The 14211-nt window shown below is 37.3% G+C and overlaps 1 protein-coding gene across 4 annotated transcripts in view; it reads left to right on the forward strand.

The window, feature by feature from the left end:
• The first annotated feature begins 843 nt into the window (after nt 1–843).
• Nucleotides 844–14211, forward strand: part of SOX6 (SRY-box transcription factor 6) — a 2230635-nt gene continuing 2217267 nt past the window's right edge. For 3 of the 4 annotated variants that reach the window (XM_044082774.1, XM_044082776.1, XM_044082777.1), the window contains exon 1: nt 1767–2172. The gene's annotated coding sequence lies outside the window, so the exon portion shown is untranslated. Of the gene's footprint in view, nt 940–1766; nt 2173–14211 lie in introns of those variants that run through there. The other variant, XM_044082775.1, reaches the window with a different exon arrangement.

Genomic DNA, 14211 nt, shown 5'->3' on the forward strand with positions numbered 1-14211 from the left:
TGTACCTATTTTCATAGTTGTATCCCAAACGGTTATAATGTTGTACCTCCCAAAGTAACTGGGTTTGTTCTCTTGTATACATCTTAAGTTACTGTATAATAAAATATGCAACACGTACATTAAAATCTCACACTAGAACTGTTTAGCCGGAGACCCAGCATTGTTACGATCGTAACCGCCATTTACCTTCTTGCTGGGTTACTTCGTGTATGTGCTCGGAGACTAAGTACTTAACCTGTTTGAGATGGTCAAAGGTGCTGTTCCCTCAGAAAGAAATGTGTACACCATGGCTTACACTGTGTATGCCTGGCTACCCGGCCCGCTCTTCAATGTGTATATGTACACGGCTGCAGCTTTCCTCCAGTCTGTTACTCCTTTTGTCTTCGGTTCTAACTGTCTGCTTTCCTTTCCACTCAATTTGACTGTACGAAAGCTCAAAACTATCTCTTTCCTGTTTGTTTCCCCCTCTCAGAGTAGGAGACTTGGCTCAGGCATCGCTTGTTTGCTACTTGGCTTCCATGTGCTTGTTGTGTCATCTTGCTTGTGTTGTCTGGGAGGGGGAGCCCTGCCTCCTTGCCTTCACAGATCAATGCCCTGGCCACTCACTTTCTGATGTTGCACGACGGGAAATGCTTTGAATACTTGCGACATGGCCGCTCACATTGATTGCTAAGACTGACAGCACCAGTAACCACCCGTCTTCACGTGTTTCAGGGAAAACAAATACAAAAACAATAATAAAAGAGACTATAACAATATTTGCTGACAGCCAGTCATTAAACTTCTATCGATCCAGATCCGTCTCCTTGGTCCGGGGAAACACCGTCAGACTTTAGTTTCTTCTATTGCCAAATCCTTGTCTATCCATTTCCTTTTAGAATATATTAAGGACCCGGGATAGCTAAGGATCGAGGCTGCTCTTTCCTGGCAGCTGCTAAGGTAACTGACCGAAGCCTGTTTCTCCTTAATACCTGTTATTTTGTCTGGAATTGATGTTTGTTTCTAAGTGTCTGCTGCTTTCCCTGAGGGTTCGGTTCTGTCTTAACAGGCTTATTCTTGAATAGCTGCACGGTGACATGTGGATGATTTTTTTTTTGGGGGGGGGGGGGGATGCTTTAGGGGATCCGCTTTATTGTCTTTTTAGAGGGGTTCTCTGCAGCGTCATTTCGACTGTAAGTCTAAATTTTAGCCAATATTGCTTGAGCACATCTGTGATTGCAGGAAAAGTGTTACTTTTCCTTAGTTCAATACAAGCGACTTCTTGCTTGGAGATTTTCGGGATTTTGAGGCACATACTTAATCGTGTTGATTCATTTAAATTTGTTCTGTAATATACATAAACGCTGAATTAACACGTCTGGTGTAGTTTGAATGCCCTGCCCACAAATAAAAAAGGAAAAAGTGGACTATGCGTTGCTTTGTAGTGTATCTGCAAGCGAATGGCTGCGAGACTGTTTTTGCATTAACTGCAATCTGCATGTTGCACGGAGTTGTAGGTAAACAGGGATTTGCTTATAAAAAAGACTTGGCGCTGACAGGAATATATAGAAAGACGCATTGTTTGGTATCATGAGATGGTAGTTACTTTATCTATTATTACTGCAATTTATAATTTTAATAAATTCGCCAGCTCTGCTTAAAAACTGCAGGAACATGTCTATTAGCAAAATGTTAGGCTGCGAGCTTGCTGCCTGGCAATTTCCTTTCTGTCCACAGTGCGGTACTAGACGTTGTCTGAGGGTCGAAAGGCCCGTGCTGCCATCTATATATATATATATATATATATAAAGGCGGCTCGATAAAGTTGTAATGAAAAGTTTCCCTGCGCTTGTGCGCGGGGATCTGGCTTGGGGACCCTCGAAGAGCTGCTGCTGTGTGTAGTTCTTGTAGCGCCCGGACACAAAGCCCAGACTCTGGCCTGGACTAGCTGGTGGTAACTTGGCCAGGGAGCCGCTGTTGCACCTACACTCATCAATCGCAGCAGCAGTGTTTTACTTTCGCCGTAGGTTATTCAAACTGACCTTAAAACTAATGCACGTAGCATAAAGTAATGTAAAGCCCACGCATAAGGGCCACTCCGGAGGTACATTGTACCTTTACCTGGATATTATGGGTTTTCTTTGCAAGCTGGCAGTAAAGCTCCGAACAAGTTTGTAGCTGAGCTGTATAGAAGTAAGTCAGATTTTTTTCCGAAAGCCATTTTAAGCAATCAAAGGGCTTCAGCTGGAAAGCACTTGTAAACAGTTTATTTTCCTATTATTTAATAACATAATGCGTTCTTGAGAAATGCTACAACGCTGGCTTGTGAGAAAAGACTGAAATGTGTACGGCAATTGCATCTGTTGATCTTTTACTTTCATTTGGTTAGCCATAAATAGTTTGCAAAGTGGTTTTAACTGAAGAACTGCAGATCACACATACACTCAGGCAGAAAGTCAGAGGGAGTAATTAAACCTGCTGAGGTTCTTTGCACCTATGGAAGTGTAGGTAATGGCCCGATATTATCTGCTAATTTTAATGGTCATTATTTTCACTGCGGGTGTAGTAATTGTGTAGGTGTGTGTTCCGTGTGTGTTGGGGGGGGGGGGGTATTCTGGGATAACAAAACAGACCTTTAAAAGACATTTATTATCACCTAGAAGGGTTGACTAGGAATTTAAAAAGAGAAAGTGAATAGGAAGAAAGTCTGGTGACTGACGATTAGCCTTGTCCGGGGGTGGGTCCCCTAGAACAACACCAAGACTTCAACAGATAAACACAGTTCGACTGCTTTTCACAGATAAGCGACATGAGACACCTCACACTTACTTCAAACCTCTGTTTAGTTTGTTTATTTTGACTAGTCTGATAGCCAGCAATAAAAATGTAATTAGTGAATGCGTTTAACTTACATACGCTGTTTTTTTCCCCTTAAACAATGGTTCTGGAGTTATCTTTAATTTTAAACCCTTAATTGCAGTGTTGTGCAATTGTTGTTTTACAGTCGTTACTTTTTTAACATTTCTGGAGGATTGCAATGTAAGTTCAGCCTTCACTTATTTGTAAGTGTGTGTGTGTGTGTGTGTGTGTGTGTGTGTGTGTGTGTGATGGAGGTTTTCTTTCACTGGGCATAAAGCCAGAAGGAAGATGCTGATTAACATTAGATTTTTTTCGGGTAAAACAGCACTTTTTTAATGCATTAAAACATGAATGACAGTGTTGCCGATAAATCGAACATCGGTATAAAAAAGTACTGACAAGCTTTTCAAGTAAGAATTTAAATCCACAATTAAGCAACGTAAGAGCATAATAAAGAACCAGATCCGGGAGAGTTGTTCGTTTATGTGACAAGAGTGCTGTTTGAATGTTTCTTTCATCAGTGTCTGCTGAACTGCTTTATAACTCTGTTTTATACACATTTAAACACAGGTGAAAATCACCCCCACCTCAAAACTCTCACAACCGTCTAATAACTTTGTGTCTCCTAATACAGTCTTCTGTTAAGTGAGAAAGACTGCCTGTAAAACAATCCCCTGGCTGCCTCTACTGTTGAGGGAAGTTGATCTTGCAATGGTATTTTGTTTTGAGCAGTTGCTGTACTTGAATTTCCCTCATAAGGTAAGGTGGCACTTGGACTGAAAGGAGGCCCAAATGGCATATTTATAATTAGGCTGCCAGTTCAGCACATTGTATCCATTGCTGTCCCAGCCGGGAAGCCCTGCTGCTGCTATAATCTCTCTATATCCCTGTCTCCTCATTTTCGCTTCTTTTACTCTCTCTAGTTTATTATTTCCCTTCTCTTAGTGCATGTACTATCACAGCTTTCTTCTCAATGAGCATGGATCAGACGACAAACACGATCATTTTTGTACGGTTTCTGGTATACCCTTCCCAGAATTTAGATTAATGAGAAAAATAAATCTCTCTCTCTTTATACATATGCATATCTATGTGTCTAGTTTTACACACACACACACACACACACACACACACACACACACACACACACACACACACACACACACTGTACTTTAAGTAAGCAAGTAAGTAAATAAACGCGCCATCTCAGGTTTTATGAGACGGTTTCTAAAATCTTAAATTATTGTTAACACCGAAGACTGCATGCAGATCAGAGAGTCAGTTTTCTTACATGAAATGCGTTTTTTTTTTGAAGATTACTGATATTAGTAATACCATAGTAAGATACATGCTGAGTAGTATAAACAAAGCGTTATATAGCTCATGTTTTCAAAATCTAGCATGCTCATACCGGTTACCTGCAAGAATGGTAGTGTTAGGACTCGCAGCTTTGTCCAGTGTAAGAAATGTGAGGCTGTTTCTGTTGTGCAGTATGCTGATACTGCAAAGCATGCGTGATTAGACATGCTGCAGATGTTTTTTAAATTGCCCAGTAATTTCTTAATATGTTTTAATAAAATACATGAAGCTAGTCACAGCTGAAGGGGAAGGAGAAATTGCTATTTTATCATCTACACATATTGGTGGATAAAGCTGGAAATACATTGTGCACCTAACCGCTATCCCCCATACACACACATTGATATGCAAGGTTATGTTTAATTTCTTGCCATGTTCTGATAAAGACCCCTGCACGAAACCAGTATTGCACACTGATTTCATACATGATCTGCAAATACTGTGAAAGTATGAAACGTGTTTTGGTCTATGTGACATTTTCTTTTATATAACTGTATTTATTTTTGAGCAATACCCAGTGAGCAAACCAAAACATGAAAGTAAACTATAATACACGAATATAAAATGATTATACCCCAAAGTAGCACAGCAATAGACATTTTTTCCACAAATCTCACGAATAATAATTCTATATTCCAGTTTATCGAAACATAATTTGCTAAATGTTATATGACTCTATAAAAGTGTTCTCATTACGCTTTATACTGATAATCAAGTTTGAGAATCCTAGGGTTACCACCTGTCCCACTTTGCAAGGGACAGTCCCTCTTTGGGCAGTTGTGTCCTGCAAAAAAACTGTAAAAATGGCAAATGTCCTGAGATTTTAGGACAAAATTATTTCCTATATTTTATATAATAGTTGCATAAAACAGTTATTCTGTATCTGAAACACCTAAATGTTATAAGAAACAGAATAAGCATCCAAAATGCTACAAAGATAAGCTTTTATTTAGGCAAAAAAGTGAAATTCTGAACTTTGTACTGGCCATGGGTATGTTTCCCCCTGCAAAATCTGACGTTTGCACCAAAAATGTCCCACTTTGGGCATTTGGAAAGGTGGCAACCCTACAGAATCCTGAAGGGGTGACTCGGCTAATACTCAAGGGGATAAGTCTCAAGCTTTTAGCACAAGAAATCTGGACAAAGCCGAAAATAATGGGGGGGGGGGGTCAAAGACCCTAAAATAGGGGCAGATTTTAAATTTCCCTCTTACAAACTTAGAAAGTTTATAGAACAGCGGGATTTGTTTTAGAGTGCATTATCTGATGGATATGAGGTCTGAAACTCAAATGTATGTCAGTATTTAATGAGTTCAATCCTCAGTAATTTGCCAGGGAATACCACAATTTATGAGATACAGACCAGAACCATGAGGCACAAATCTGGACAGTTGAGAGGTATGCGATGGAACCCGACCGCTTTCTCGTAATTCAAGCATTGTATCTGCTTCGCTTCATGACCAGAAGGGGATTAATCCATATTCATCTAATTAGTCTGTCGACTTTCTCTTCCCCTGCCTCGACTCCCAGAAATGGTACCTTTTATAACCCCATCTCATTTCTTTCAGTACTGCTGTGTTTCTCATCCAAAGCTGTATTTCTTGATTTGAACCCTCCAAGACCCCCGTTCCAGCCTTTAGCTGCTTCACGTTCCGCCTACCCTGACATATTAATATCATTTTGACCTTCTTAGTCTACTATTCCACTGAACTTTCTGTTTCTACCCCAAACATACACGCTACGTTGAGGGTTATGTTTACCAAATCTGAGGAAATCAGACACGAGACATTCTTATGTCCTAATTAGAATCTGTGGAAATCCTAAGTACCGTGGTCTGAAATTTTAAGATGCTGTATTGTACTAGTACTTGCTCTCACCCTTGGGGTTGAAATCAGAAGTTCAACGACCGATGTCAACTTAGCCAAGGCATTCAGTTTTCACTAGCATGTGAAGCAAACCAACACAAACTGCGGGTGGTAGTGTTATTGGTGGTTAAGGGGAGGGGCGCAAGGCAATCTGAGTGGCCTGTGATTTTTAGCTAAAGTAAGCAGTGTTTGAAATTGCTCAGGTCTCACAGGACGGACTTTATTACTGTTTTCAATGTCTGGCCTTTTCACGTGTTCTTTTTTTCTCGGTTGTCACAGCGGCAAAATATTTACAATTTTGAATAAAATGTACAGTGAGTTACAACCTGTTATGTTGCTTAAGTAAGAATTGCAAGATGTTGTTCTATTCGATCAATAATGCACCCCCCTTGTGATCCTAAGTTCCTCTAAATCAATTTCGTAGATAGTATTGTGTGTCAGGCAAGGCAGCTTGCGGTTGATTAGGAAGGCCTCATTGCGGGGATATGATATTATTCCTTCAGAAATTTCAGATGTATCCCAACCCTGATCGCTACAGTTTTAACTACTGGAAGTTGCAGCAGGGCCATTAACTAGCCTATGCGGCTACACCTTTGTGACTATCTGCAGTAACACCTGTACTTTAGCAACAGCAGAAGAAACAATTTATACAGAAACTGTTCTCTTCATACAATACCATAGACTTGTACTTGTTTAGTATAAATTATAACTATTTCATTCAAATAGCCATGTAGTATAGTCATTGTGGTGATTTCTTACTTCCAGGCACTCTGCCGGCGGTTACAGTCAGACGGCTAGCGTTTTTCCACGGTACCGTTAGGAAAGAATTTGACATTTTGAATGAAAATGTTGATAACTAGTATACACGAACCCTCATTTAGGTGCCCACAACTGGAGGGGTTACATACGTCATCACCTGCATGTGTTTGTTGTATGTCTGCGCACATGTATGTGGGCTCGTGCACCGCTCGTTTGGCGTCCACTACCTACAGAAAAGAGAGTGAAAGCAGACTAATTTTACTGGAGAATTTGTCGGTTTCCGAAGTGACACCAAACGGGTTTTCACTTTTGAAAATAAGATTAGACTTACGACATTCCTAAAGTTTTCTTTAGTGAAGCCACGAGTTAGTATATCGTACGCCTAGTCTACCCCAACTGCTTTTGAGAGTGACCCAAAGCAGGAAAGATGAACTGGTCTGGTGTCTCAGTAAGTCTTAACTCTGCTGGTTACACAGCATTTGACACACGGTTTAAACAGGTATGTTCCTGCTTTAATGTATAACTATGATTAGTGTAATGGCTTTCCCGGTCCAGTTCCTACTGCCAGTGTGCAAACTCAGATATATAGCGTTCCACCATACAGAGTGAACGACCCAAGTTTGAGGGAAATATTTGTTTACTGTATGGCCTGCTAGAATTCCTTGCCTGGAGCCTGATTTGTATAGGTAATATTTAACAAGTGTACTGATTAAAATGTATACTCACTCGTTCTTCTATTTCCGAGCAGGTATATAAGTACCCCTCCTTTCACGACCTTTTAATTTACATTTTAACTATATAAATATTATAACTCCATAGGGAATTTTAGAAACAAAATGGAGAATGTGCTGCGAATCTGTAAGCCCATGAACTCTAACCAAGACCAAAACTGTGGAATTAAACTTTAAGCTCTGCTATGTGTGTGCGTGTGTGGTGGTGGTGGTGGTGGTGGGGGGGGGGATCTTATAAGTTGTCTAACAAAAAGTGACATTAATGTCTTGGGGTCTTAAAAGTTCGCCTGCCAGAAAGTTAAATTAACGTCAAGGGATGGGACGAGGGGTAGGGCGGACCTGACTATTTTATATATTTGCTAACTGGGTAAGCCCAATGGGCTCATCAGCCCCTTTTCGGGAACGGACTGGGGACGCTAACTGGTAAAGGACGTGCTCAGAGATACACATTAGGCAAATGAAACATAGTAAAAATCAATGCCTGTAGCCTGGCCTTACAAAAAAACATCGCAACACTAACTATGCAAAAACATTTGCTATCTGCGCTAATAGTCAAACACCTTACTTATTCTTTTCGAAGAGGTATGCCACGATGACTGCTCATCTTGGCAGTATTTATGTAACATGGTTTTTATAAAGTTACTGCTGACTGTTCTGAGCAGGGTCTACTGTTGTGAGCATCTGCAGCAAAAATCTTTGTAATATTTATTTACTGGATTTTTTTTTTTGGCATGCATAGACATAAAACATACTAGGCCCATAACATATTACAGTGATTCATTTACTTTAAATTCTGATTTGAAAAGAGTTCTCAATAAACACTCACCCATTATAAAATCAACAGTTCAGTATAATTTTAATGTTTTTGTCTTCACTAATTTTGCTTATCACTAGATGGTGCCTAATGTTTTGTGCTTTTAAAATGTACATATGTGGAATGAGCGTGCCACCCCCAACACACGTGTGTGTGTGTGTGTGTGTGTGTGTGTGTGTGTGTGTGTGTGTGTGTGTATGTATATGAGACAGTTATCAGGACATGCCTTTTCTGGTATTACTCACTCTCTCCGTCTCTCTCTTTCTCTCTGTTTGTCACATACACACACACACACACACACACACACACACACACACACACACACACACACACACACACACACACACAGAGTAGAGTTATAAAGGTCTATTCTGGGGTGCAGTTATATGACACCCTAGCCAGTAATATTCAGTGAAAGTAGGGGCACATATGAATGACTGATAAGTCATTTTAAAATAGGTTTTCAAGGAATTTGAAGCTACATTTAAGGTGCTATTTAAGTCATATCCATGTCAATTATAGGCTCATTAAATCCATATTCAAAAGGTTTGATTGCACATAAGAACCTGATGTTTTCATAGCTGCTTCTATGTCTTAAATACAATGCTCATCAGCATGAATAAGTATTTTCAATTCATATATGTAACATATGAGGAACGTGCAAGCTGACTAGTTTATGTAAGATAGGTAAAAATTCCATTGCACTATTCTCAGTACACTAGGACAACAACAGAAAGATGTACTGAATAATGAAGAGCAGTCTCTTTGAGAAGTGGTAGTTTACATACGGGCTTTCATCTAGTCAGATGGAAAGGAATGCCATATTGGATTAGTAAGGAATCAATTGTTTAAAATACATTTGATGTGATATAGCTTACAACTGGAACTTTAATACAAACAACATACTGAGAATTAAGACTTTTTACAAATATTATTTTAAGATGCATTAATGATTATAAAATGCATTCTCTCTATATATAGGTGTTTAAAATATTGTAGTAAGCACAGGAAAGTAATATAAATTCTAAGTAATTCATAATAAGCATACCGATGTGTGAAGTCCTCACCCAGTCATACATGTGCTCATGCATAAATATAAATAAGTCGCGATCCAAATGACTGTTTTGGTGTCTGTCTTTCTTCCATACATGCAGAGACACAGACACTGAGACAGACATGCAGGTACACAGTAACAAGTAATATTTGTTTTTCTTTTCCAGTCATCTGTTTTGGCATGCAAAGAAATATTTTCTGTATGATCCCTGGGACAAAATTGCTACTAGAATTTCACTGCAGTTTAGGTCTCTCAGCTTATTTTATGCACAAGAAATGTACCCATCTTTGCAAAAGAACAATAGCTTATGAGGAAATCCTCAGATGTTAGAGTACTATTTTATGTTTGCAGTACACACCAAGCTGTGAGTGGGAAATGAATTAGAGCTTTGGTAAATGTATGTGTGTCATATATATATATATATATATATATATATATATATATATACTGTATATAAAATTCCTTAAACTGATTAAATACCATTTATGTCAACATGCATTATGTCAAAACAAATTGTGTTGATTAAACAGATGTCAACCAAAGTACTGTTTGACAATGTTGCCAGGATATATAGATATGTATTTATATATATATATATATATATATATATATATATATATATGTGTGTGTGTGTGTGTGTGTGTATGACTACTTTATGAATGGTAGAAAGCTAAAAAAAATAATTATAAATGATAAAAGAAAGACGAGGGAATCACAAAACACTAAATACTTCTTATCAGTAATTACCCCACCCCCCAAAAAAATGGGTCTAGGAATATTCACTGAAAGCAGATTTCACTGAATCACATTTCACTGAAAGAAATGTATATGCCCTTCTCCATATACATTACACTGTGGTGCAACCCTGGAGTTAGTATAATTAGTTAGGGGGTGTGTGGGGGGGCAAAGCTCCCCACTAATTTACTATTTTTTAGAAATCTAATTTCTTTCAGTGAAATGTGCTTTTAGTGAAATGTGATTCGGTGAACTGTGCTTTCAGTGAATAGTCCTATATGTATATGTATATATATATATATATATATATATATAAAATATATATACATATATATATATATATATATATATATATATATATATATATATATATATATATATATATGTAATATATATAATATATATATATATATATATATATATATATATGTGGGTTCCTTCAGAATCTCGAAATATTGAAATCCCAAATTTCAGAAGCCTGAGACCAGAAGGGCAAAAATGCAGAATACCGGAAGCCCAGAAGTGTGAAATTCAAAACCCCGAAGTTCGGAGATTTTGAATTGCGGTTCTGGTGTTGCGGTGTGTGAGTGGGTGGTTGGAGATCTAGGTAAGCATTTGTGCTTTATGAGTTTTGGGTAGGGGCTTTAGTGTGTCTGTGTGTTTTGTTAGTGTGGTGTGTGTGTGCGCGAGGAAAATGCAGCTTGTGTGATGGTGTTTTTGTGTGTTTGTCTGTGTAGTGCGACCTTGGATTTAGTATATTTAAGTAGGGGGGTGGGGGGTGCAGGGGGGCTTGCCCCCTGCTTGTATGTAAGGTAGGTGTTTGCGTATGTGAAGGGAGTGTATGTTTGTGTCTGCGGTATGTTTAGTGTAGAAGTCGCTATTTTAAATTTCGCGCTTCTTGGTTTTCGGGTTTTTGGATTTTCAGCTTCATGGTCTCGAGATACTGAAATTCGAGATTTCAGTATTTCGAGATTATGAAGTGAATCTGTATATATATATATATATATATATATATATATATATATGTATGTATGTGTGTGTGTGTGTATTATATTATATATATATATATATATATATATATAATCTATATATATATATATATATATATATATATATATATATATATACATATATAATTTTATTAACAGTATGAGTGTGTCCACACACACACACACACACACACACACACACACACACACACACACACACACACACACACACCACACACAAACACTGATGTCACTTTATTAACAGCACTCTTCCATTGTGCTATATTATCACATTTGTGGTCCTGTAAGTGTAAATTACACAGCAAGCAATTACATCTGAATGAACTTGCATCACTCAAATTACACCTTAGTTTGCAAAACTGGAAGCAGATTTGTGACAACAATTGTTTCATGTCTGGTTTGGACTATCATAAATGGTAGTTGGAGAGAAATGTGTAAAACTGTACTTGCGGTTGCTTTCTCAAAAGTATGGGTTAAGATGCATACCGCTTTCCATTGCTTTTATCGTATTTGGAATGTTGATTACAATCTGTAGGGAGAAGATTTCAATATTTTAAATTATGTATTCTAGCAAGAATTTGTTTTCACAGTGCACATAAGCATCTTTCTAATATGACTGTGTGACATGCTTCTTTCTGTGGTTTGTGGATGAATTATTTTCCATTCTTTCTAAGGTCACTTTTTAACTTTGCTTGTAACAATGCTGCATTTTTTAAAGTTATGAGGAGAGTTTATATGCCAGTATCTTAAATTTTGCTATAGTTAATGTTTTATTTGACATCACCCTTTACAATGAGATGAATAGTAACTTTTCTGGTATGTCAACAGCATGTCTGTTATAAATACTCTGTTGTACGAGACAGTTCTGTAGTGACACTGCTACTATATGTTTCAATACCATGAATGTTTATGTTATTCCTAGCATGACTAGACACTTGGTACACCATAATATACCACAACTACTTTATACTTCATGAATAAATAGATGCATTAAAAACTAAATGAATACATGTAAGCAATGGGATAAACAACAGTGAAGACCTGTAGTTGGCATATTTTCTGTATTGTTTGGATGTATAACTTGTGGGAAAGATGCATCTGTTAAGAAATAAATGTTAGTTCTTCACTGCACAACTTATTTTAACCTATTTAGAACTTGACAAGATTGTTTGCATACATTAATTCACTGGAAGTTAAACATGAATCTCAAGTGTTGTGTGGCTTGTAGTTATCCAGTAGGACTTTTGCCATTCAAGCATATTGAATGCTTTCTAATCCTTGTTGCATTAAGGAGCCAGAAAGAAAAAGAGATAAACTTTGTGCCTGTTAACAATTGCTGTATATCTGCCCTGCTAGTGGAAAAACAAGGTCTTTTTCAGCAATAAATTGCATCTGCTACTGCTATATATAATCACTAAGTTCAAAAATGGCACTAGGATTATCTGTTGCCAGTTTTCTCCCGATGAATTTGCAGATTAAATATTGCTTATGTTTTCCTTTGCTAATATTTGGCATCACCTGTCAGATGCAAAATTAGACTGTTATCAAAGTGCTTTGTCTCCATAATGTAAGTTTCATTCTGGTACAAAGTTAAGGGCTATACATTAAGCATTCTTTTTTTATAAGGATACTGTGCACAGGGGCAGACTTCTAAGCTGCGAGATCAGGTGCTGAGATAGGAATTCTGGTTTATTTTTTATGATTCATAAAGATTTCTGTACATGAGGTTGTATGTGAAGATGAGAGAACATTACCATATCAAAAGCTATGCATCTGAAGCAGAATTTTAATTGAAATGCAGTGGTTTGGACTCTGAGAATTACTATTGAAGCACAGTGTTATTGAAACACAGTGCAGTGTGAAGGCGGTTTGCCTGTTGCATACTTCTTGAAATATAGTTATAATTTAGTTGACTCACTCATGCCATGCCACACTCTACTGTGGAGAACTTGTACTTATGCCAAACCATTCAAGCTGAAGTTATTTTTTCTTATATTACCCCCTCATTTTTGGCTTTTGTACATTTCTCTTCTTACTGGTTGCCTTTTCTCTTATTCTTGACATAATGCCTTTTTACTTTGAATATCTTCTGTTTTTTAAAACCTAAATATCTTTGAAACACAAATTAAGTGAGCACAAATTTAATCTTTGTATGTATTCCCATTCTAGAGTTTATGGTTCATTTAAAGACATTTCTTTTGCCACTGTTTCCTACACTGAATGAACATCACCACAAAATACATTATTCCCTTGTATTATAAGGAATTATACTGAAAGTACAAGACATATTTAAGAAAAGATTATGTGTGTGTGTGTGTGTGTGTGTGTGTGTGTGTGTGTGTGTGTGTGTCTGTGTATGTATATACATATATATACATACATACATACATACATGGGTCTACTTTACATCAACAAAATGCCTCTTACCCGAAACCCATTTCATCAAGATGCAAACACCGACAGCAGCAAAACACCGACTTCCCGGAACACCAACTGTGAACTGTAGGTAAGTAACCACTCGGCCATCCGAAACAAGCACAGAAATGACAGAAAACCAAGCCCATCCCCCACACTCCCCCAAGTAAATATACCAACTCCAAGATCACACTATCTTGAGGGTAAGGGGCAAAGTTCACCAGGATGGCCAAGTGGTTACTTATCTGGAGTGAACAGTCAGTGTTCCGGGCCGTCTATGTTTTGCTGCTGTTAGTGTTTTCATCTTAGTGAAACGGGTTTCAGGTAAGTGACATTTTGCTAATGTAAAGTAGACCCATATATATATATATATTTATATATATATATATATATATATATATATAATCTATATATATCCATATATATATATATATATATATATATATATATATATATATATATATATATATATATATATATATATATATATATATATATATATATATATATATATATATATATGTGTGTGTGTATATATCTACAGTGGATATAAAAAGTGTACAAACCCCTGTTAAAATGCCAGGTTTTTGTGATATAAAAAATGAGACCACAATAAATCATTTCAGAACTTT

This window comes from Protopterus annectens, chromosome 9.part0 (genome assembly GCF_019279795.1).
Source record: "Protopterus annectens isolate FY-2018-M chromosome 9.part0, PAN1.0, whole genome shotgun sequence".
NCBI lineage: Eukaryota > Metazoa > Chordata > Ceratodontiformes > Protopteridae > Protopterus > Protopterus annectens.